Source organism: Pinus tabuliformis, chromosome 2_2 (assembly GCF_031772625.1).
Source record: "Pinus tabuliformis cultivar Carrire ecotype Pingquan chromosome 2_2, CPIR1, whole genome shotgun sequence".
NCBI lineage: Eukaryota > Viridiplantae > Streptophyta > Pinopsida > Pinales > Pinaceae > Pinus > Pinus tabuliformis.
The window spans coordinates 315,553,686-315,580,527 of NC_142300.1; positions in this window are offsets into that span (position 1 = coordinate 315,553,686).

Below are 26,842 nucleotides of genomic sequence, written 5' to 3' on the forward strand. Positions count from 1 at the left end.
TGTTGCACCTGATGGAGCCCCAACGCTTGAGAGAGAGAAGAGTACATTGCCTACTTGGCACCTATAGAGATGGCACACGACACCCACAACTGGCTTTTTAGACACATGGAGGTGATTTGAGACCTAATTTGAGGATCTTCCCTCAAATTGAGATTGATCATAATGCTTGGAGACCCTTTTAGCTCTTCCAGTGCACTTTTGGAGCATCTTGATGTGAAAATTCGGCAAACCCCGAATCCTATTGCAGCAACTAATGTTATTTCTTCTATTTGTTAATTTACTTAAACAAATTATTCGCTGCGTGCTACAACAAATATCGAAACAAATACACTGCAACCTTCACAAAATAAATACTACGGAAGAAATAAAAATGTTGGAAGAATAGGTGCATTCACAAATACACAATTATTTTTGGACTAAGTCCCCGGAAAAACCCAATTCAGGAAAACCAGTGCAGCAGTTGAGGGTTTTAATATTATGCTGCAGTAAATCTGAGTACAAGACTATGGATGCTCAAATCTAGCAATCCATATAGAGAAATGACTAACAATAAATCTAGTGGGAAAAATCTCACTCCCACTGGCGATCCGACACTCACCTTGGCTCAATTTGAGTTGCTCCTTGCTGCCTCTGCATAGTGACTGCATCAGCCTACCTTGTACTGCGTCCCACAACTTAGAACTGCTTCTCTTTCGCTATCTGATCAGCTGCTGTCAGGAAGATGGATCCTCCTACCCTTCAAACTCTCTCTTTGGATTCTGGCACTAAATCATTACTTCTCCCCAACAAAATACGGAATCCCCTCTGAAGCATTGTGCTACCTCTTTGGGGCACTCATTGGCTCTTCCTCTTCTCAGCTTCCTTCAGATTCTCTGCCACTTTTTGAAGGTCTGCAACCATACCACAAAAACCCTCGATGATATTTGCTCCTTGAATATTCTCCTCAAGAGAAAAACTCCTTTTACTTCCTTACTCGGCCTACTTGAGCGAATTTCTTTCCTGAACTTGATTACTCTTTTATGACTGCAAACTTTGGTCTATCCTTGCCAACTTTGAACCTGCAATTTCGCACGTGTGAGGGTAATCTGGCCCAGAAATAGACCTCTAATGATGACCTTCTCCTTTGCTAACTTCTCTTCCTCCTTCGCTGATCTAGAGACTCTTTCTTAGTATGTTTCTCGCACTTCTTCTTAGACTTGCTTCATCGAAAATGCTTTCTCCCAAATGAAGCCGAGCATGGGTATATATAGTCATTGGTCATGACTGTTTAGGCCGACATGATCCCTTGGAGAAAGATCGACTTCATCTTTTGGATTTATCTCTTCGTTGTAGGCCGACTTGAGTGAGGGCTAGTGACAAGGTCTTGGAGGGTTACTTACAAAGACAAGTATGACACTTTACAATGTGTAACATGCCTTCATGACATGACAATGACTCTTTAGACTTCTATGACTAGATGACAATATCCCTAAGGGCTCTCAATGGGAGCCTCAACTAAAAATAAAATCTCTTTCTCATGAAACCCATGATGCAAGCATTACAATAATTTCATTTTTCTTCTTGACATCTCTTATATAAAATCACAATTACATGTCATTATGAAGACCGATTCTAGTTACACTTTTCAACACCCACAACCCACTGGGATGTCTAGATCAATGCTACAAAGATTTGAGGGTCCGTTCATAATTACCAAGAGGAATGGTGACATTGCCTATAGATTGGAGTTTGCTTTCCATTTGTAGGCTCACCACACAATCTTTCACAATAGTCAATTGAATCAAGTAGAGAAGAACCACCATGTGCAAGGACCTTGGTTATTGATCATTCAGAGTTGGAGCTTGAGGAGATCTTTTGGCTTACAGGACTTAAGGTATTGGTAACAATTAGAAGATAAGATAAGATAAGATAATTTTATTAATGTCCAACAAATGACCAAAATAGGTAAATGGGACTGTCGGTTACAATGATTACATCATGCCAAGTCGGTGGACCAAACGGTCCCCTTTAACATTTCTTTTAAAAAGCAGAAAATACATCTATAATCTAAGTAAATGTAAATGTAGAAGCTAGAAGCTCCAGCTTCGAAACAAAGTGCTGCGATGAAGCAGAGAAGGAGAAGAAGAAAAAAAGGGGGGGAGGAGTCTCCTGTCCAGTTCCTACTCCTAACATTTGAGGCCGAGAGAAGAGAACTGAGAGAAGCTCGTCAAAGTCTGCTGTCTTGTGGGCATACTAGTTTGTCGTTGCTGTCGCCTGGAGGTTTTAGGGCGCCTCCCAGGGGTGGATCCAATCTTGGAGTGCTGGTGCAGTTTGGTGGTTCGGCCCCCCCGGGACCGCATGGGTCTGGTCTCAGTATCTGTGGGTCGGTCAATGGTTCTTTTGGTGCCCCACGCTGGCGGTAGCGCCCAAAAGAAGTCCGTGTTCTTTTGCGTGGTGTCTGATCTGGTGGGGGGCTGAAGAAAACGAGCCCGAAATCTGAAGGCCTCCTGGAGATAAAGTGCAAGGCATCTCGGATCAGCATATCTGAGGAAGTTGGTCAAAGTCTGAGAAGACTTGAAGAGACAATGGAAACGACCTCGAATCTCGTAGTAAGTAGGGCATCCGAAGATAAAGTGTGTCTCTATCTCTATCTCCTGTAAGTGGCAGAGCTGGCAAATCCTATCTGCCTTATCGATGTGATGATCTGTCTCCACCCCGATTCTGTGGGACCCAATTCTGAACTGCCCGAGGGGGATTCTAAGGGCATGCATCCAATGCCGGAACGTGTACTGGGGTCTGATGATGAGCCCATCCTTGATCTCCAGGCAATGCTCCGTGTAGAAGGCCATTTTTGGACGCAACCCATTGGGAGGATTGGTCCATGTAGTCTGAATGTATCGTCTGTAAATATCCTCCTTAATGATTTTATTCAGCTCTTGCTGATTGAGAAGGAGGTGGCCTGGAGCATTCAGAGTACTGAAAAGGAGGGATATGGTCAATCTGGATTCCTGAAGCCTCAGGAAGCTCTGTCACACCGGTGTACCAGCATTTGGATTGACCTGTTTGCATACGGGAGATGTTCTCCGAGGAGCAATATGCTAAATATGGGTATCTGTCTTGACCCTTCCTCGCGTCTGCCAGGCCTCGGAGCCTGTGCAGGAGCGACACTAACCTGAATATCACCTCTAGGCAGAAAGGTTGAGCCCCGAACTCTGCTAGAATGATGTGCTGAGGAACTGTCTGCTTGCACCTAATGAAATGGTGCAAAAGGAGGGCTTGAACTCGCTCCACTGAAGCCCAATCTGACTCTAGGAGAGAGGGACCCCAAATCTCTGAGCCGTAAAGTACTGTGGGGCGAATCAAAGTGTTCATGATGCTCATTTTGGACGAGATGTCTTGGAAATGGTGCCGGAAACACTGCCTCTCCAGAAGGGCTAGGGAGCCATACCCTTTGTTGATCCGAGGCTGAAGGGCTGGTCGCAGGCTGAAGCGAGGCCCTGAAAACTGAACTCCCAAATATGTATAGGTGCTAACAATCTCGATCTCTTCTCCTTTAAATAGGAAGTGGAAGTCCGTGGTTTTCTTGACTCCATTGAAGATAATCACTTTGGTTTTACCCAAGTTCACAGTTAGATGCCTCCGGTCACAAAAAGCTGCGAGAGCATCCAGCTGTCTCTGAAGGCCTTCTTGGGAGGAGGCAATAAGGGCAATATCGTCTGCAAAGAGGAGGATGGAAATTAGGACCTGGTGAAGAAGACACCCATCTGTACCCTGGATATGCTCCCGGAGGAAGGACTCAAGCTCATCGATATAGATCCTGAATAAAGTAGGAGAAAGGGGGCATCCATTTTTGACTGCAATGGTGCTTCGGATGAAATCCGACATTCCTTCCACTATGCGGATGTCGGAGACGGCCAAGGACGGTCTCATAGAGGCACATGATAGCTGTCAGGAGAGTCGAGGAGATGCCAATCTCTCTTAGTCTCTGCAAAAGATCTTCCCTCGGGACTAAGTCAAAGGGCTTCCGGAGGTCTACAAAGCAGCAGTACACTTTAGAGGATCGATGCCTAGCCTCCTCGATCACCACACAAAGAGTAAGGACGTGATCGATTGTCTAGTGATCTGGGCAGAACCCTGCTTGGCCATTGGCCTTGAGTTGTTTCTGCTAAAGGAAATGGGAGTGTCCTATGGAGTGCTGTAGTATATAGCTTGGAGAATGTGTGCCCAACCATGATTGTCCTGTAGTTGTTGGGGTTGAAAGTAGGCCCTGACTTGTGGATTAGGTAGATAATGTGGTGTGATCAACCATCCGAAAATCCATCCCGAACCACTTGGTTGAAAAGGTCCACCAGATATCCTACTAGGGGGCGAAGTCCATGCTTGAAGAATTCTGCTGGCAGCCTTCTTCGTCTGTTGCCTTGCTGCTATTCATTGTCCATATTGCCTCTTTCATATCTTTGTTGGAGAAAAGGTGGCAGGAGGTGGGCGGGAATTAACCTGAATCAGAGGCTGCCCAGGAATGTCATACAGCTGGGAGGTGTGGAAGAACATTGAGGCAGGATCAAGGTCGACAAGGGTAGGTGAGCGCCGGGAAAGGATGGTCCCCTAGAAATCTTTAGGGGAGCGAAGGAGGAGGGTAGAAAGAACCTGTCTCTTATGGGCAATGAAAAGGCGCTTCTTGCAGCAAAGGAGGTGGCGGTAGGCTGAACAGAGGTCATGGTATGTTGGTAAGGAGTTCCGGAATACGTGTCAGAGGTCTTGATGCATAGACTTGCATTCCTGGTCATACCATTTATTCATAGGGCAATTTCCCAGTTTGCGGGAGGTGGTGGCGGTATGGGTAGAATGGGGGAAGGATTGGAGCGCAGCTTCCCAGATTGCATATGAGAGGCCCTGGTATTTGTCCTTGGCGGAATTGAGAGAGGCGAACTGGGACTCCGATGGGAGTGTCTGTTTGAGGATAGAGGAGAAGAGATTAGGGTCACCCTCAAATCGGAAGGTGGTCCTGGGAGGGCTGCGGGGAAGAGTAGGAGATAGATTTGGGAGGTCAAACTGCAGAGGGAGTGAGAGAAGTGCATGATCTGCAAGAGTGATAGGGATGATCGAGAAATTTTTGATGTAGGGGAGGAGATCTGGATTTGCAATAGCGTAGTCAACCACACTTGCCCCGCCTCCAAATGGTCTGCAGGTAAAGAAGTGCGAGGATGGGAAACATGGTAGACCATTCAGAATTAACAGCTCATGAGATTCTCCCAACTGTAGCAGGTATTTCCCAATGCTGTGGTGGGTCCCAAGTGATCCTCGGAGGTCCGGTGCATGTCGATCGTGGTTAGGTCAATCCCCTGAGTGCAAAATATATCCTCTGTCTGGTTGTGCATAGGAGTCTGGAGGTCTTTGGTCCGGGCATTGAAGTCCCCCGTGAGAATGACATCCCCTACTACCGAAAGCCTGGTGATGTCAGAGTACAGGTTTGTAAAAGGGTCTCCGTCTGAGCTATTGTGAATAGCATAGGAAGACGAGATAGGTGGGAAGTAACAGACTGCGACATAAATGTCTCTCGGAGGAGATGTTCTGGCTCTGATTTGAATCCACATAAATCTAGCATACTCATCGGTCGCGACCACTGGTACTATGCTCCTAAGGCTATCATGAATGAGGCAAGCAACACCCCCTGATCCCTTGACACCTCCTGAACTCTGTGTCTCCTGTCTGCAAACTGTGGTCCACTGGTATCCTATAATGTCTGGGAGAGGTCGGACTGGGCTCGCATGAGTCTCGGTAACCAGGAGGATGTCTGCTGAGCTAAGGGCTTCATAAAGTAGGCCTGGTGAAGACCAGAAGGAGCCATTGCTATTCCAGCAGTGAACTGAGAGATCCGTGCCTCTCCTCCTCTCTGCTCTGGCCCGTCATTTGGGGCTACTTGAACGGGATACCCATCCTGGGGGGGGTGTCCCGAATAACTGCCCATTTTCCTACCTGTCTTGCTGCTGCAACCTGTTCCCTAGCCTGTTTCAATTCAGCTACTTGAGCTCTTGTGAGGTATTCATCCAAAAACATTTTATTCGGAAGAGAGAATAGCTTCCGCTTGGCTCGGAGTACCCAAAGTCTATCCAAGGAGTCACGAAACCTGAGGAAGAGGGTAGAGCCTTGCCCTATCTAGGCTTTGTCCAAGGTTATATCTGGTATGTTGAGAGTGTCGCATAGAAACTTGTTCCCCAGTTCCATTGGGTCCGCTGAAGGGGGAGGTGTAGGGAGTCCTCTTACCTTAAGATTTAATTCTCTTGCTCACCGGGTTCTTTCCTCCACAAACTTTGCCTGCACTACTTCTTCCACTGCTATGAGCGGAGGGGCCTTGTCCTTTCCTTTGACCACCTGTGCCCATGTGCTGATATGTGACTTCGTTTCCTGTTTAAAGGACATTTGCTGGGATCTATTTTCCTCTTGTTTGTTTTGAAGATCTCTGATCTCCCAATGTAAAATTTCGTCGGAACTTTGCCCCGCACTTTGTTCTCGGTATTCCTGCAGTGCTTTTCTAATAGATGCGTTCTCTCCCTCTACCGATAGAACTCTGTTTGACAAAGTGCCGATGTCGGCTCGCAGCCCACGATTTTCCGCCTCTAGGTGTTCCATTTTCCTCATAATTTGTCTAATTTGGGATGTCCAGAAAGCAAAATCTGTTTCTAATGCAATATCGGTGGGGCTGTATACATTTTCACCTTTATTGTGGCACTGCTGTAAGTACTTCAACGGACCTTTGTTGTTGAAATCTATGGACGGTGGCGTTTCGGCTTCCCCGGGGTCCTTGTTGTGTTGCTGCTCTGTCATGGTTGGAGCAGCTGATTTTCCAGGGCTGAAAGTCTCTAGGAGGCTGAGTTTTCAGAGGGCCAAAACGTAGATGGCAGGGTTGATGGTGGCTGTGTGGCCAAGTTCGAAGCAGCGTTGTGGCGAATGTCCATGGTGACAACGATGGTAGCTTCAACCGCAAGTAGCAGTTCCGACAGCGGCATGGACGGGTCGAGTAAAGGCATGGATCCTCAACAGAAATTTGCAAAGTTGAGCAGCTCCGTGGCAGCAAATTGTGGAAGAGTCGAGCAATGGATGGGTCGAACAGTTTGGCGGAGGACGAGGTCGAGCAGCGCCGTGGCAGCAAGTCTAGCAGCTGCGTGGATGGTGAGTAGCTGCATGGACGGAAGAGCAGCTCACGGGAGCTACGGGAGCTTGGATGGGAGTCACAGGAGCTACGGGAGCCTGGACGGGAGGTCACGGGAGCCACAGGAGGTCACGGGAGCACGGGAGCACGGGAGCATGGGGGCACGGGAGCAGGCGGGGCACGGGACCCACAGGGCCTGGACGGGAGGTCATGGGAACACGAGAGAGCACGGGAGCATGGGGGCACAGGAGCACGAGAGCAAGTGGGGGCACATGAGCACGGGAGCAGGTGGGGGCACAGGAGCACGTGAGCAGCAGCTCACGGGAGCAGGTGGGGGCATGGGAGCACGGGAGCAGACAGGGGCATGGGAGCACAAGGGCATGGGGGCACGGGAGCAGCTCCAAAAATTGAACTGACAAAAGTGTAAGAGATAATATTTTGTTTGGAGGAAGGATAGTCTGGAAGAAGAGAATGGATGAGAGACGCATGAGTTGCTTTGGAGATGGGGGAAGGAACTCTGAGTTTGAGAGGAAGAATCACTTGGTAGTGCTAGGATTGCCATGGATGACAAGGACTCATGGTGGGAGAGGATGTCTAGTTGTGTAGGCACCCCTACTTCGGTATGACCATTGAAGAGTTCCAAACCGAGCACCTTGGGTGCTCAGACATTGCATGAGTAGATCGACTAATATGTACTACGACATCTCGTCACACATGGGTGAGAGCACGTGCACACGACTTTGCTGATTTTGGTTAAACATGTGGATAGAGAGTGCACATGATATGGATTGACTTGGTGAGGAGATCGATTTCAGGTGCAACTGTTGGATGTGCACCCCATAGACATGGACGAGCCAATGTGTGACAATATGAGGGGACATGCGAGTGGGATGAGTTGACATGTGACGAGATGAGATGATGTGTGACATGATGAGCCGATGCACTTGGGTGAGGCAAGACAACCCATAAACGGGTAGGTTGACCCCCATGCCAATTGGCCAAGATGAGTATATGGTGAGAGGATTAGGTGAGGGCCACATGGAACATGTTATCTTGAGGTATGTCGAAGGGTTGCGACCCTTGGCATCCCCAGTCCCCCCCACCCCCATGTACATATATGTCTTGTGAGACAAGTAGGAGGCAAATCACATCGCGTTGGATACTTTCCATACCACAGAGCAAGGGATGCAATGTGAGGAGCTGCAACAATCAAATTTGGGTTTTCTCCTGGGGATGTGATAGATAATGCACTATTCACCCGAATGGTAGTATGGGACATATAACACTACGACAGGTTTGTACATGGTGTTGTGATGGTACAAATGGTTGCAGTTGTGGTGCCGACTTTGTGGTTTGGCCCAAGGGTTGTTGTATGTGGGTGGCATGACCCTACAGTGCCCTGTTATATGTTGTATTGAGATGGGGTCGGGTCAATAGGTGATTTGAACCTCAAATTTTTGTAACACTTTGTATATTGGCATATATATATATAGGGCATGTTTATGTGTTGATAATGTTATATTGTTGTTTATGATGATTTTAAATGTGATATGGACAATGATGCACTTAGTCTAGTTGAAGTTTGATTTCCACTATATAACTTAACTAAGACATAATTATGCAAGTGTTGATTTGTGAGGCATAGTCTGGGTGAAGTGCTACTAAAGTAGTTGATTCATTAGTTGGTGGTCCACAACTAGAGATCATGGTGCGACTTGATCCATGTGAAGTCTCTAGGGGTGTGAAAACCAAGGTCCCATTGCTTCAATCTTGAGAACCCCCACAAGCTATATCAACACCAAAGGCTTAGGGCCTCTGTTTGATAACCAATTTCCATAGTGCAATACTATCCATATCTCTATATAGCCCCACACCCAAAAACAATTGCAAGAATATGGAGGATTACAAATTTACCCAACTGACAACTGATTATCTAGCGAAAAACCAAAGATGAAAAGTATTTGAGACTAAAAGCCAGTCAAATGCTTAGCTCATTGGCTTAGAGAGGCTCGACACACCCTCATAAGGTGAAATATACCTTTTTATTGCTGCCATGATTTTGGGAGTTTTAGAACACTCTGAATGTGCTAGTGGGTAAGCTAACACTGTGAAAAGCCAACATGCCCTTCACTATTGCATAAGAGCTTTAGTCTGCTATTTTGAAAATATTTCTTTAATTTTGCAAGTTGCAACCTACTCAGTGATGGAAGTTGCGAGATAGCACAACAATAAGAGGCAATTGGAAGAATACTGTTGAGCGATTTGATGAATTGAAAGTTCTAGGCTGAAAGAGGTTGAGTGCTCTTTTTGGAAATGCTAGCACAATTTTGTTGTTTTCCACGAGCTAAGGGGAAAATGGTAAATACAGGGGACCCTTGTTGTAGGAGGTTGTATGCCCTCTAGCATAAAACTCTCTTTGAAACTAATGGGATTGCTCTAGCCCATATCACTCCACCAACCGTTGTAATAATCATCTTTAGTTCCACAAGGAGAGAAATCGCCCCAATACCAATGAAAGGGAGGATGTTCCTTGACCATTCATTTCCTGTCCATATCAAATAAAGCACATTACTTTAACAATAATGATATCTAGGAAATCATGCAATTCATAGTCTAGGGAAGGTGCTACCACGTGTTACCAGGCAAAGAACTCACCCAAAAATAAAATGTGGATGGCCTTTATTGTGATTATTTCGGCCTCAAGACTCTAAGTATCATTGCGTACATGCTTGTGGGAATTCCGAATGGTGTCAGAAGGATGGTAATGCTGAGTTAAAAGGACAAAATTGGCAGTGAAGTAGCAACAACTCCAATTCCTGGTACGTTGATCTCATTAACCAATTGAATTTGTCGTCTTACACTTCTACTGTTGTAATTACTAAACTTGTGGCAAGGATCTAATTCAACATAAACTCAATCCAGCATGCCAAAGATTTGAGTAATATTGGAAATAATCATCATTTCATAAAAAAACATCATTACATAAAAATTTAAAATAATCATGGAGCATACACCTTAAAAAGGGAAATACACGAACATGGAAGACACCCTAGCAATTCATTCTTCATGAAAAAAATTGGATGATCAACTTGAAATGTATCATGTACATCAAGGTATGTGCACTCATTCTAATTCCAAGAAGAATGAGCATATACTTCTTCGTTGGCATGATATTATGATGGAAATTCCATATGAAAATATTTGCATTTTTTATACCATACTTCATATGAAAATCATGATGAGTGAATATTAAGGGTATCTAAGAAGATGAGATAAACAAATTGGTAGTGCAACACCCGCATTCACACCAAATTAAGGATGTTTATAGACATTGAGTAAATGAGAAAAACAAAATTTGGTGAGGAGATGAAAAATATTGCTCAATGTAAACATTCTTCCCAGCCTCAGGTATATACTCAGAACTTTGGCTTCACATCAACCTTGAGAGAGTTTCTACCTTCCCCTATGTTCGAGGAGAAAATATAGATGCCTTAATTACAAATATCACCATCGGATTCATCCTAAACCCCCTACGAATCCCGAATCCAACGAATCCGACACGATTCGGTCCGGGTTCGTGTCCAAATCTTATGACACGTCATGTCCGTTTCCGACACGTCGAATCTGAGGTCGTGTCACGATTTTGGGACACGTGTCCTGTTTCCAGGACTCGCTAAGCTCAGTGCGGCAATGAAAAGGGCGTGTTTGCTCATTAATATTTTCATTTGGCAAATGATTTGTGCTATTGGCAAGTGATTTGTGCTGTTGCAGCAAGGAGTAGAGCATTTTGGCAGCTTCATGATCAAGTCTAGGCCCTAGTATTGATATGCTATTTATGGTAATGCTAAATTCTTAAAGTAAAAGTGACATTCTCCTTAATCTTCATTTTCATCCTTTTACTTAAATTTTTAACATTACCATGAAATGACTCAGGATGTTTGAGAGTGGTTCCAGCCTCATTGGATTTCATATGGAGAAAGTAGAATTTTAGATTTCATTCAAAATCCAGTAGACTTATCAATTTTTCAGGATTTTAGGATTGGGGGATTGTAATTTTTCCATTGAATTTTGTCATGTATTAGGGTATGGAACTCGTATTTAATCAAGAGCACCAAACCAAGAGCTTCTGAATATGTCGTTCCCGCTCCTGTTTTCGCTCCCGCTCCCCGCTTTCGCTCCCGCTCCCAAGTAACACTGTTCCTGATGATATGGGTCTGGACACCATTGTTGAGTTGGCATTGGCCAACATGGATCTCAATGATCCAGTGCTAGAGCTTGTTAGATTTGATGACTTAGAGGGGTCAACCTCCATACCAGAAGATGCAGAGGCGACTATGGATACAGGGGAGGAGGAGGATGCAGAGGAGAGCAGTGGGGACCATGATGATGGGGACAGTGATGCTGATTGATGCCTTGAGGCTTGTATACCTATAGTTGTTTTATATTTTCTATTTCTATTTGCCATTGGCATTGCACCAACACTACCTATGTAACACATTTTGATTTGATGACTTAATGAGAAAACTACAGTTGTCAGTGTGTTTATCTTACTATCTTGTAGTTGTAAGTTGTCTTTCAGTTATGAATTATGAATCATGATTTAAATTTTTAATAGATTTATCATTTATGTGACCAGTACCAGTGACATTTATTTGAATTTTGTATGTACTATGCATGCTAATAGCTATAGATGAAGATCTATGTTTGAAATCAATAAATTTGTATCATTAATTAAAATTTGTGTAAGAAATATGATAATATCTAATTTTTAATATATATGTATATTTTTTAAATATATATATATATATTTAATAAAATAATATATAATGTGTCCTAACGTGTCCTGTTCCGGGGGGTCAACGTGTCCGAATCCGACACCACGAATCTCGAATCCTACGTGTTCCGAATCCCTGTGTCAGGTGACTTAGCCCACAAGTTACAACTAGGATACATTTTGGGTACCGATATATCAACCAAAGAAACTAACAAGAGATTGTTGAACAACAATTCCCATGTCATTTTTCTTCCCCAACTAGGAAGGGTAAGATTGATTACAAACTAGAAAGAGACCATTGGATAACAATTCCCATATCATTGTTCTTCCCCAACTAGGGAGGGTAAGATTGATTTTTTTCTCTATAATAATGCATGTTAACATGGTTGAAATGTCAATAGAACTATATCACAACTTTTTTCATTAAAAAATAATACCCACTTTTGAATGAATTAACAAGAAAAACACATAATAGAAAATCATATCTAACTATATTATTCACAAAAGCATAAAATAAATATGAATAATTATTCTTCCCTCACTTAGAGTGTGCAAAGGGGGATAAACCCTTTCAAGCCTTATGATTAGACCATCCACTCCTTTAATTTCAAATTTAGTGAATGATGAGTGAGCATAATCCGTAATAAATAAATTCTAATTCTGTGTTATATCTATCAATCCCTCTTGAGAAGAGTCAAATCTCTCACATGTACAACTAAAGGCAACATGGAACTTTTTATAGCATTGAGAGAAGAGGAATGAGAAAAGGCGAATTACTTGTTCAAATATTTTCGGAGTTGAAGAGGCGTGTGTATGTGTATAGATGCACATCACCCCACTAACGACTCTTTTGTGGTATTCACTCCATGGGAGGGTGGATGGTAGGGGGGTGAAGCTTTGTGTCAGATACAACTCATCATTTCTCCATAAATGGGAAAATGAACTTTAGTTCCATAAAAATACCCTCATTTCAATAGACTTATAATAAGTAAAATGTATGATAAGTGTTAGCTTTTAGGGTTACTCAAAAAATGTTTACACAGTCCTTGAGGTGCTTCAAGTGATGTGGAGCGAATGGCGTATGGATGTTAGTGATGGACATGCACATGTGGAATTGGTATACTCTTGAATTGCTTGACCTTGTATGGATGTTTATGTGGCTTGCTTCCTTAGATCATTGGAGACCTTCTAGATAGGTTGGTGATATTCTTCATATTCGTTGCATCAAAGTTAATTTTTTTCTTGTGAGGAGGCATTGCTTTGGAGAAGGAGCACTTGAAATTGTAAAGGAGGGAATTCAACCCTAGATGGCATGAGCACACTTGGTTGCTTACATGGAGGCTTTTACTTGACTTGAGGACGATTGGGTTGAGGGGGTGGTCAAGTAGGTTTGATGGACCTAGAGGAAAAGATGTCTTTGGAAGAGCATTGGAGTTTGGAGGGTTGTGGAGCAAGATCATTTTATACATCTTACGAAGCATTAATGGCTTGTTTGTTGGACAACATCACCTCAGAGATTGGCATTTGTCTTCTAGAAAGGAGTGTTTCACATGTGTGGACCTACTTGTTAGAGAAAGGTGACATGTAAGGGTTTAGACCCACTTTATATTGTTGGCCACCCTTACCTCTCCTATAAATAAAAGGAGGGAGTCTTTTCATTCAAATATTCATTCATCATCTTGTGCAAGAGATGTGAGGAGTGGAGTGCAGCTCTTTCTCTCTCATTGTACTCTTCTTTAGTGTATTCTCTCTCTTTGTTTTGGAGCATGAGGGTTCTTGTAGAATTTGAGTCAAACTTTAGGATTAGGGTTCCACCTTAAGGAGGCAAAAAAGACTATGGTTTGGTAAAACCCTAAAGAGGGATTAAACATTGTTGAGGAGAGGAAGAGAAGAAGGTGGCTTGCACTTGTGGGAGGCAAGTGTTGAAGCCATGTACATACTTATGTCAATGCTTATTGGAGATGTTTGGTGGTAGCTAGGGTTATGTTAGTATTCCCTAGCCAAGGTTTTTGGAGAACCTGAAGACTTGTACCAGGTTGTGATAAATTGTGGTATGTACATGTACTCTCTCTCTCTCTCTCTATATATATATATATATATGTGAAGTTTTGAGCTTTCCAAATGTTGTGTAACTGCAGATTTGATTTACATCTTATATTGTTTTATTGATTGGTTAATTTACAACACTTATTATTCATGTTGATTTGAAACAAGATATGGTTGAACGTGTCAAGTGATTTACATATATATCGAAGATAATAGTTATAGAACATATTTACTACCATAAATCTGCAAGGATTAAAGTGATTTCAGATCTGGTTTATGACTAGCAAATGATAGTCTTCAAGGAGGTACTCCGTTTCAAGAAAATTACTTGCAATTCTGAATATTATTTCAGATTTACAATTGTTTAAAAATTCTCAAAATATATTTAAATGGTTAGAAAAAGGGAAAGGAGAATTTAGCATTGTAAAATTATTTTATTTTTGATAGGAATGATGTGAAGTTTATTTTTGAAAAAAAAACTACGGGTTTGCTGTTGTAAAATTGTTTGGATCTGGTAATGAAATGAATTGCTATATGTGATTTTTTTTTAAAGAGTGCACTCTCAGTAATAATGTAATGTAAGATTGTCCAGATTAAATTTGTTTTTTTTGTATTTTCAAAAAGTGCACTCTCATTAATAATGTAAGATCGTCCATATTAAATCTGGTAGTTAGTTTTGGATTTTCACTCAGATTAGATCTAGGTTAGATCTAAAGCTATGGTTGCCCCTTATCAATGAGATCGACTCAGGGACTTGCAGTAGTGATTGGAATTCAATTTTTTGGTAAATATAAAGCTTGCATTTCAGTTGTTCTTGCTCAGATCTCATTCCTTTGAAAGCTGCATATCAGATCTGTACATATTAGATACTTTTGTCAGAGAGATCCCTCCTGGCACTGAGTCAACTTCCAATTGTGGGATTAAACATTGTTGAGGAGAGGAAGAGAAGAAGGTGGCTTGCACTTGTGGGAGGCAAGTGTTGAAGCCATGTACATACTTATGTCAATGCTTATTGGAGATGTTTGGTGGTAGCTAGGGTTATGTTAGTATTCCCTAGCCAAGGTTTTTGGAGAACCTGAAGACTTGTACCAGGTTGTGATAAATTGTGGTATGTACATGTACTCTCTCTCTCTCTCTCTATATATATATATATATGTGAAGTTTTGAGCTTTCCAAATGTTGTGTAACTGCAGATTTGATTTACATCTTATATTGTTTTATTGATTGGTTAATTTACAACACTTATTATTCATGTTGATTTGAAACAAGATATGGTTGAACGTGTCAAGTGATTTACATATATATCGAAGATAATAGTTATAGAACATATTTACTACCATAAATCTGCAAGGATTAAAGTGATTTCAGATCTGGTTTATGACTAGCAAATGATAGTCTTCAAGGAGGTACTCCGTTTCAAGAAAATTACTTGCAATTCTGAATATTATTTCAGATTTACAATTGTTTAAAAATTCTCAAAATATATTTAAATGGTTAGAAAAAGGGAAAGGAGAATTTAGCATTGTAAAATTATTTTATTTTTGATAGGAATGATGTGAAGTTTATTTTTGAAAAAAAAACTACGGGTTTGCTGTTGTAAAATTGTTTGGATCTGGTAATGAAATGAATTGCTATATGTGATTTTTTTTTAAAGAGTGCACTCTCAGTAATAATGTAATGTAAGATTGTCCAGATTAAATTTGTTTTTTTTGTATTTTCAAAAAGTGCACTCTCATTAATAATGTAAGATCGTCCATATTAAATCTGGTAGTTAGTTTTGGATTTTCACTCAGATTAGATCTAGGTTAGATCTAAAGCTATGGTTGCCCCTTATCAATGAGATCGACTCAGGGACTTGCAGTAGTGATTGGAATTCAATTTTTTGGTAAATATAAAGCTTGCATTTCAGTTGTTCTTGCTCAGATCTCATTCCTTTGAAAGCTGCATATCAGATCTGTACATATTAGATACTTTTGTCAGAGAGATCCCTCCTGGCACTGAGTCAACTTCCAATTGTGGGATTAAACATTGTTGAGGAGAGGAAGAGAAGAAGGTGGCTTGCACTTGTGGGAGGCAAGTGTTGAAGCCATGTACATACTTATGTCAATGCTTATTGGAGATGTTTGGTGGTAGCTAGGGTTATGTTAGTATTCCCTAGCCAAGGTTTTTGGAGAACCTGAAGACTTGTACCAGGTTGTGATAAATTGTGGTATGTACATGTACTCTCTCTCTCTCTATATATATATATATATATATATGTGAAGTTTTGAGCTTTCCAAATGTTGTGTAACTGCAGATTTGATTTACATCTTATATTGTTTTATTGATTGGTTAATTTACAACACTTATTATTCATGTTGATTTGAAACAAGATATGGTTGAACGTGTCAAGTGATTTACATATATATCGAAGATAATAGTTATAGAACATATTTACTACCATAAATCTGCAAGGATTAAAGTGATTTCAGATCTGGTTTATGACTAGCAAATGATAGTCTTCAAGGAGGTACTCCGTTTCAAGAAAATTACTTGCAATTCTGAATATTATTTCAGATTTACAATTGTTTAAAAATTCTCAAAATATATTTAAATGGTTAGAAAAAGGGAAAGGAGAATTTAGCATTGTAAAATTATTTTATTTTTGATAGGAATGATGTGAAGTTTATTTTTGAAAAAAAAACTACGGGTTTGCTGTTGTAAAATTGTTTGGATCTGGTAATGAAATGAATTGCTATATGTGATTTTTTTTTAAAGAGTGCACTCTCAGTAATAATGTAATGTAAGATTGTCCAGATTAAATTTGTTTTTTTTGTATTTTCAAAAAGTGCACTCTCATTAATAATGTAAGATCGTCCATATTAAATCTGGTAGTTAGTTTTGGATTTTCACTCAGATTAGATCTAGGTTAGATCTAAAGCTATGGTTGCCCCTTATCAATGAGATCGACTCAGGGACTTGCAGTAGTGATTGGAATTCAATTTTTTGGTAAATATAAAGCTTGCATTTCAGTTGTTCTTGCTCAGATCTCATTCCTTTGAAAGCTGCATATCAGATCTGTACATATTAGATACTTTTGTCAGAGAGATCCCTCCTGGCACTGAGTCAACTTCCAATTGTACTCCATGATTTCTTTTAAGCATATCTGAATCATCCTACAAGAGTATGGCAAATGGAAATGCTTTGGAAGATTACCAAATTATTTCAAGCACAACAATTTCTCCAGCTTCCACTAGCAATGTAATACATATAGATTCCGCAAGATTGTTCGAGATCGGTGGGAGTTTGTCCATTCAAGCTGAAATGGAGAAATCCAAGCCACATGTATTGTTGTTAGAACAGTGCGCTCTTGGGATGAAGCAGTGGCCACAGGAGGACTAACCTGAAAATTTGAGGGGGCTAATATTAATATTAACATATTTACTACCATAAATCTGCAATGATTAAAATGATTTCAGATTTGGTTTATGATAAGTGTGCTGCAGGGGATGGAACTCATTGGCATATGTTTCGTATGTTTTCTTTTGGGTTGTCTAGTGTGTCAGATCGAAGTGAGATGCAATTTGTTAAAATAATATTTCAGATTAACTTTAAAGCTAAAGTTCACAAGGACTAGATCCATGAAGCCCTTTTGTAAGATGAAATTTTAATTTTACATTAATTACCCTATACTGAAATTTCTACATAATATCAAAACATTTTAGAAGTTTTCCATTATAATAAGTAATTACAAATAATTCTACAAAACATGAACAAAAACACATTCTTAATGCAATAGTAACATGTAATGTCCCCAATTTTGTGAGCATGGGAATCACTAAGGAATTTTGCCCAATTTTAGTAATATTAATTAAAAAGGGTAAATATTATTGGAGAAAGGTGGCCAATATTATTTTATTGGAGAATAGTGGCAAATTATTAATTTATTAAAATGGCGGCAAAAATAACTTAGAGGAAAATGGCCCCCGCCAACAAAATAATATTAAAAAGGAGTCTACAAGCATGAGGATAAATTATAAAAAGAGGATCGACTCATTTTATGGATTATTTTTTGACTATTACACTTCACATTACATCTTCTCTTGGAGCTGTTTAACACAAGAAGAGAAATGTTGTTTAGCACAAGAGTTCCAAGCGGAATTCCACCCTCATTTTGGAGAACTTAGAGTGTCTCCCTAGTGAGGAAATTTGGGGAGTATAATTAAGGATTTCCATAGAACTTTATTGCAGGTGTTCACCCAGTTATGCACACTTCTTAGGTGTAGAGGCAGTTTGTGGAGCACAAATTTCTTCAGTTGGAGTGAGTCGGGAGATTCGGTGATTTGCAGAGAGATTTCCTACTTCGAGACCCGAATTTCAGTAGTGTTTTGTAGTGTAGAAATCTTGGCCATTTGGTGGGTCGAATTTCTCCATTCTGGCAGTCCGCAAAGCTCACTAGAGAAAGCTTGCGCAGGGGAAGAGGGAAACTAATTTCTGTAGGAGATTGGTTGCAGGAGAAGGTAGTTACCGTAGGGGATTTTGTGTGGAATTTTAGTGGCATTTTAGTCGAGGATTTGGGAATTTCTGGGGCACTATTTCACAGCAGTGCGTGTAGCTAGCCAAAGGGCCACTCACACTATTTGGTGGGCTCTGTCGTCACTTGGAATCAGCCCAAACCTTTTGTGGGTATTTGGGGAGGAGTCAGTGGCTGTATTTTCAACGTGATTCAAGCCGCATTCAGGCAAAAAAACCACTTTCTTTCAACAATGTGTTTTACTAGTCAGCCGACAATTTGCACCACTTTGTGGGTTTCCTAGAGAGTTGGTTTGGGGCCAATCCCTTTTTGGGTTTTGTTGGCCTTGTTGAGAAAGTGCACCAGCTAATTTCTCATAATTGTGTGAGCACTTATGTGGGAAAATTTTCCATTTCCTCTCTGGCATTAGTAGCAGAAATTTATTGGGTCAGCGCAGAAATTGGGGAGGAGCTTCTACAACACTTGGGCTCCATTATTATCACCTGAGTTTTGCCTTGCTTGCTTGTAGCAAGCCCAGGTTTTACTATTACCATCTATTGTACCCATTCTGGTCATATTAATACAATGGCTCAGAGCTTTGGTTCATATTTCTGGTGTTTAATTCTTGTGCCTGCATGTTTTTGAGATTGCAATTTGTAGTTAGTTCATAGCCTCTGTTATTTCCTGTATTTTGCTATTAGGAATACTACATAACAACACCATTTATCTCAAATGCAAAGTAAATATATTGTTAAAAACTATGTGAATATTGTATGTCACACACCACTTGCCATGTTCTCATAGAGTGGATCAAACTCTTTTCATGTGCCCATCAAGGCACATCAACCCCACACGCAGCCACAGAACATTGTATCAATTCAGCCCTAACAAATTATCAGTTTGACATGGTCAATTGCTATACATTCTTGGTCTTCATATCTTTCAAGGTTTATAATGTTTTTTCAGCTCCTTAAATCATCTGTCATGTGACCAGAGAGTGTATCAACTTCTTGCGATGCACCTTGTGAACACATCAATCCTGTGTGCACCAGTATGAATTTGACCAATACAGGTTATGTATTTGATATATTTCCTTAGGTCTTCACGACTTTAAAGGTTGATAGTAGTTTTTCCAGCTCCTTGGATTATGTGTTTGACATATTTTCTTGAGTCTTCATGAATTTCAAGGTTGATAGTACTTTTCCCAAATCCTTGGATTAGTCACATGATTTAACCATTTATTAGTTTGATCAGGCCATGTTGGTTGTTCATTAGTTTGATCCGGTTATGTTGGTTGTGCGATCAATGATCATGCTTAATTCTACCTTGGTTTTACTATAATAATGATGATGATCACACTGTCTCTTCGTAATGATGAGTCTATATGTCATATTATTTATGGTTTTAGTGTCATTGTGTTCCCTCATGAATTTTATCTAACAGGCATTTTTATGATTTCTATAATTTTTGTGATTTTATGTAGGCTGGTGATTTGATATTAACAAGTTGACTTTCACTCCAAGGGGATTTTCTATTTGATGCCCCTTTTTATTTCTGATTGATTTAGTTGATTCGAGGGATTTTGCTCTAAAGACATTTAGATAATTTTTATTTTTCCATACTATTCTCTATAGATAATACGTGAAACATAATGGATTCCTGTCCGATAACAAGCCATTTAGTGATATGATAAGTGACAAGACATCTAAATGATATGACATGCAAGCAACTCTTTTGAATATATCGGAATCATTTTCTCTCCTACATGATATTAGAGAGATTGGTTATCATGATGTGACAGATATCGGCCATTGGACTAAGAACATAGACTTTGACTTATATGATGAAACCCTTACCACCAAAACTTCGTATGAATGGTGTGGTTGCTCGTCTTTGTTATGGTCAATCAAGATTTGTGAATCTAGTTTCGACTGATCCAAATACTAGATATATATATTTCAATGTCCTTTTACTAGAACATGATATGTGATATCGTATTTTTCATTTGATTTTGTTATGCATTATTACCTGTAATAATGTTTTCACTTATGTTCTGTCATATATTGATTATCATTATGAGAGTTTTTTATGATCTTATTGTTGGATTTTGTAACTAGGTCCGGTCTTCATAATGTTATGTAAAAGGTCAAAAAAAAATTGTTTTTGTCATGTACCATTGGACATTAATTTTTTTTTTTTTGAATTTTTTGAGGTGTATTTGTGTCCCCAAGTTGGCCAAGTCGGTCCTCCTGAAGTCAGGTCATCTCAGCTTTAAGAGACACCGTTCGGATGAAGAATCAAGTATATATTGGCATCTACACTCCATTTGACAACCAATTCTTGGAGCATCTGTGGATAGGAAATTCGGAGGTTACTGAGGCGGAGTAAAGGGTGACGTCTGAGGCAATATGATACTATGAAAGAGGCACTATACTCCTGTGAAATGCAAGCTACATAAAGTATTGTACTTTTGTGAAATGCAAGCTCCTGAAGCAGTCTATTCTGTGTTGATACAAGTTACTGTAATATACCTCTGTGGTGATGCGGGCTCTTAAGAAAAGCTTATCTCGGTTTTATGAGCAGTCTTATGGGCAGAACTTAGTGGCAGCTTGAGGATAACATTGTGACAGACTTCTGGGAGACTATTGCTGGTTATGGAGGGCTGACTTGGCACTTGGAAGACTTGTTTCTATACTGGTCAGTTTGTTTATGACTTGGATTTCTCTTGTTGACTAAGATTCTATAAAGAAAGGATTGTTGGGTTTTCCCCTTGTGGTTTTCGCCCTGGCCGTTGGCCTAATTTCTGGTGTTTCTTGTCTTTTTGTGCATTGTATTTGTATAATTGCTTGATGACCTAATGAATGAAGTAAAATGCATAATGGAAAACATAAATATACTATCACAAGTAATTATCATGATTAGAAGTTCTAGATTGCACTTGAACTTCAACATGGTATTAGAGCTAGGAAGATCGAAAAAGCGGTTGAAGTCCGAATCACTTTTAGTATAGTAGGCCGACTTTCTGTGGATCATCTCTGTATAAGAAGCCTTTAAGAAGGATCATCTCTTTGAATACAAGATCCATCTATGACATCCAAAGTATTGTTATATTTCTGTGAAGTCATCCATCAATCTGATCTTATATATCATGCTGGGCATAAAAGTCACATATAGAAGTGGGTCTGAATTCTGTAAGCATGTGAGAAACAGGGGTCTGAACCTGTGGTGTGGTCTGTCGTAGCTGCTAATCCGAACCTGTAGTGTGGTCTGTGGTAGCTACTAATCCAAATCTGTATCCAAGTTTGCCATAGCTATGTAGCTTCAATGACAAAATGTTTTATGATGTTGAGTCACTTGAGGAGTTGATAATGACAAAGTAAGGTCTAATCCAAATGGCACTGTTTCTTTGGAAAGCATATTCAGTGAACAAATATGAGACTTGATAGTCCTATATCATTGTGAACTAAGGAAATGTTGTGGAGCCTCATTCTGATACCTCCGCTAATCTGTCTGACTTGATTGCAATCCTAATTCATCAGTTAAGAGTCTTGGAGGTTAAAAGTCTACCCTTGTTTGCAAAAGAAATATCATGCATTTGAGATCCAACATTATGATCTGCTAAATTCGAATATTCTTGACTACTGAAAAAGGATCAAAGTTCCATTTCAGAATCTCAGTTCATCTGGTGCTAAAGAATTGAAGGCTTATTTCTTAGTCAATCTCATTTGATCACACAATAGGAGATACATATGTTGTTCTATGCAAAGGTTTCTAAGCAAGAAATTAAGGGATAAAACAAGTCTTCTCTCTCTTGCTCAACGTTTGCTCCTGTCCAAACAATATTCTGAGTTCTCTGATCACTGAAGAAGAAGATCAGAAGTCTGTTGCTCTTGTAAAAGAGATCCGGAAGTCTATCTCTGTCCGAGGTTGAAAGCCATTCAAGATGTAATTAATAGGCTGAGTTCTGAAGGAATACACCGAGTTCTGTTTCTGTGATCAGAGGTCCAAGTTTTGAGCTGTTACAAGCCTGCAACTAGAGCGAAGTCTGAAGTTTCCTCAGGTCTGTAATCTTGACTGAATTGTAAAGTCTGATCCTCAAAAGTAGAGACATCTGAGCCTTGATCATTAAGTCAAAGGAATCTCTGGAAGGCCATAAGTCTTCAAGAAACCGCAGGTGCAAGGTCAACTCTCTATAATCATTTGAAAGAAGATCGAAAAGACGGTTGCCATAATTCTAAATGATCTGAAGAAATTATCAAGTCTGTCTTAAAGGACTGAGTATTCAAACTCGAAAGCCATATTAGTAAGTGTCTGCAGGCCCAGAATGCTCCTCAGGAAGTATTCATGAAAGATCAACAAATTAAAAATATTACATTGAAACTTGAAGATTATTAAGAATGAAGATTGCTACCATTCAAGTTTTGATGCTTCCTTGAAACCCTAATATGTAAGATTAAAGATCTATATTGAAACTATTTGGAATCTTGTCCTGAAAAGATATGAAGAAAGTTTAAAAAGATCGATCATCAATAGTGTTCGAAATTGATCTATACCGTGATGAGTTCTATGTTCTAGAAGAATCAAGAATGGTCATCTAGTTGAGGACGAAATTTGTTAGACTTGCAGACCCTTGTTTATCTGCCAGAAGGAGCTGACATCTTCTAAGATCAAGAGGGAGCTGATTCTCTTCTCAAAAGATAAGTATTTTATACCTTTCTTCTCTGGTTATTGCTATTATTATTATTTTTCTATTAGTTAGTGTCTTGTCTTTGAGTTCCTTGCTTGATTGTAATTGTTCTCCCATGACTTCCTAATGAGAATTGCAGGTACATAAGTAGAAGCTGCCACAATTTTGACAACAATTGGAAGAAGTGGAAGAAAGAAGCAAAGCAAGAGGACTTTCCAGAATCGTTACTTGAAGGATATTGTACTAGATGAGCTCCAAAGTTCAGAGGGAACGTACAATTTAAAGTATACTTTGATTGTCAAGAACTAGCATGCAACAGATGGCAGCATGGAAGCAAGATTTGAGAAGGTTCTCCTAGTAAGAGGGAGTGGATCATGTCAAAACGTTGCCTCAAATTTTTGAAGAGCATGAAAAAGCCTCATGATCAAGGGCAATCATATGTAATTTGTCTCCGACAGATGGAGCAGCTGTGAAGAAAGTAGTCTTTAGGAGGAAGCAGTAAAGCTCAAATATATTTTCACTGATGAGCAGATAACCAATATGCTGATGAAGCCTTTTTCTGAAAAGAAATTTGAGATGCCTCTTTTATTAAGAGGGAGTGATGATTATATCATGGATATGGTTTCTCCTAGTGTCTTGTACTTTGACTTGAATTAGGAAGGTTATTCCTGTGTCAAGTACATTGACCGGAATTGGGGAGAATGGTTTGAAAGATTGGATAGCATCATGGATTGACATTCTTCCCATGTCATGTACTTTGACCTGATTAGGGAGGTTGTCCCTATGTCAAGTACATAGGCTTGATTAGGAAGAATGGTCTGGTGGACTCACATTATTGCTGTGTCTTAGTATAGTGACTTGATTAGGGATGTAGTCCCTTTGTCACTTTGACATAATTAGGAAGAATGATCTCGTGGGCAATCATTTTCCTGTGTCATTGTATAGTGACTTGATTAGGGTAGTAGTCCTTGTGTCACATTGACTTGTATAGGAAAATGGTCCAACAGAGGACAATCATTTTTCGTGTCATTGAATAGTAACCTGATTAGGGAGGTTATCCCTGTGTCTCTTTGACTTGATTAAAGAGAATGGTCCTAGAGGTTGTAGCCTCCCAACTTCATGCTCTGATCTCTTTCTAGAGTGAGCTTGTTTTGCCATATGTCAGAGTACTAATTGGGTTATGGCAGTGTGGTTGATGCTAGTAACGATATTGATGATTATGCTTATCCTAATCTTGATGGTCCTTTCTTATAGAACTCTTCAACTTGAGAACATCATGATAATCATTATGAATACCTCCCTAGTTAAGAGGGAGTGTTGAATTTTGTAACTAGGTTCAGTCTTCATAATGTTATGTATAAGGTCAAAATAAAATTGTTTTTGTTATGTCCCATTTGGACATTAAAAAGAAAAAGAAAAATTGAATTTTTGAAGTGTATTTGTGTCCCCAAGTTGGCCAAGTCAGCCCTCTTGAAGTCATGTCATCTTAGTTTTAAGAGACCTGTTTGAATGAAGAATCAGGTATATATTGGCATATACACTCCTCAATTTGGAAACCAATTCGTGGAGCATCTGTGAAGAGGAAATTCAAAGGTTACTGAGGCAAAGTAAAGGGTGACGTATGAGGCAATATGATACTATGAAAGAGGCACTATACTCTCGTGAAATGGGAGCTACATAAGGCACTGTACCTCTGTGAAATGTACCTCTGTGAAATGTGAGCTCCTGAAGTAGTCCATTTTGTGTTGATGCAATTTACTGTAATATACCTTTGTGGTGATGCAAACTCTTAAGAGAAGCTTATCTCTGTTTTATGGGTAGAACTTAGTGGCAACTTGAGGATAACAATATGATAGACTTTAGGAAACTATTGTTGGTTATGGAGGGTTGACTTAGCACTTGGAAGACTTGCTTCTATATTGGTTAGTTTGTTTATGACTTAGATTTCTCTTGTTGACTAAGATTCCAGAAGGAAAGGATTGTTGGGTTTTCCCCTTGTGGGTTTCGCCCTAGCCATTGGCCTAATTTTTGGTGTTGTCTTTTTGTGCATTGTATTTGTATAATTGCTTGGTGACCTAATGAATGAAGTAAAATGAATAATGGAAAGATAAATATATTGTCACAAGTAATTATCATGATTAGAGGTTCTAGATTGCACTTGAACTTCAACACTTATGTGAAGTTTATAATATTACATAAAGTATATATCATGATGAGTAATACATGTAGGATTTATTGTTTCACTTAATTGGATTACGATTAAGTATGAATAGTACATGTAGGATTTATTGTTGCACTTAATTGGATTGCTATTATGTAGATATATAATGGTATAGGAATGAGGGTGTATTAGAAATTATGATGTTATGCTACTTAAAGATTTGATTATTAGCATATAGTTTTATGTTACTCACGATGATTTTATATTACTTATAATGACATGGAATTGGTATTGCAATATTTTTTATTTTTATTTTTTCTAATCCTTGAGTTTTGTAAATATAATTAAAGGATGATAATGCTAAAGGACTAAGCATGAATAATTGCTAGACCTATTTGATGTAAATATCTTATTTCATTAAATTATAAAGTAATGAAGTGGAAGATAAGGACCAACCTACATGAATTCATATGTTTGAAAGGATAACTTGCTTGAGGAAGCCTTTAAGGGGGATTGGGAATTTTTCTATCTTTCTTGGAATTTAATGATTTTGACCTATGATGTTCTAGGTTATCTATTTGCCTTCCAAGTAGATTGCCCAAGCATGGGCTATGTGCCATACAACATAGTCCTAGTTGACTCCACAACCCGAGGAGCGACCCTAGACCTCTCATATGTGAGGCAATGCTTGTGAGGGGAGTCTAACCATTGGTTACAACGAGTTTGTGTGCCACAAACTACATCTAGAAGGGAGACTTATTGAGTGAGAACCCTGAACCCATCGTGTGCAAGCGACTTGTAAACTTATGTTTTTAAATAGGATCACAAAGGACGCGAGAGAGTGACTTGGATAGAGGGAGACAAAACAGTCCCATGGGTCATGACATGTTTGTGAGGGAGTCCATGCTTTAATTTTGTTAGTTGAGGAAACTGGTGAGAAAGACTTGCACTGAGTTGGGTGTGTACTGACTGACTACATCCACTGACACTGACTACATCTACTGACACTGGTTGCGTCTACCGACACTGATCCAGCCTCTGGTACTGAATGCATCTACTGACACTGATCCATCCTGATACTAAACACTGTGGGTCCCCATAGCCAGGTGTTGATCCAAGAGGTGGATTCCTCAAGGATCCTGCTGTTGTGGGGAAAAATGCCTATGCAGGACGATCCTATCCACCTAAGGTGTGACAGTGCCTTAGCAACAAACAGATACAACTATTCTGATTTCTTCCTTTATGAAATGTGAAAGAGGGGAGATCGATAGACTTACCGTTGTCTTCCGTTTGTCCCTCGATCTAGATCCCCTTCTCTTTGGGTGTTCACAGCTACTTGCCTCCTCGCTTGCTCAAGAGAACAACTACTTGATTCCCACGAGATCACAAGAGAACAACTACCTGTGACAAGAGAACATCTACTTGCGACAAGAGAAGAACACAACACAAAGGCAAATATTCATATTCATAAATGATTCAGGATTAGAAGTAAATCAAATACACTAATGCAATCATACAACTACACCAGTATATAGGAGAAAACCAAGATAACT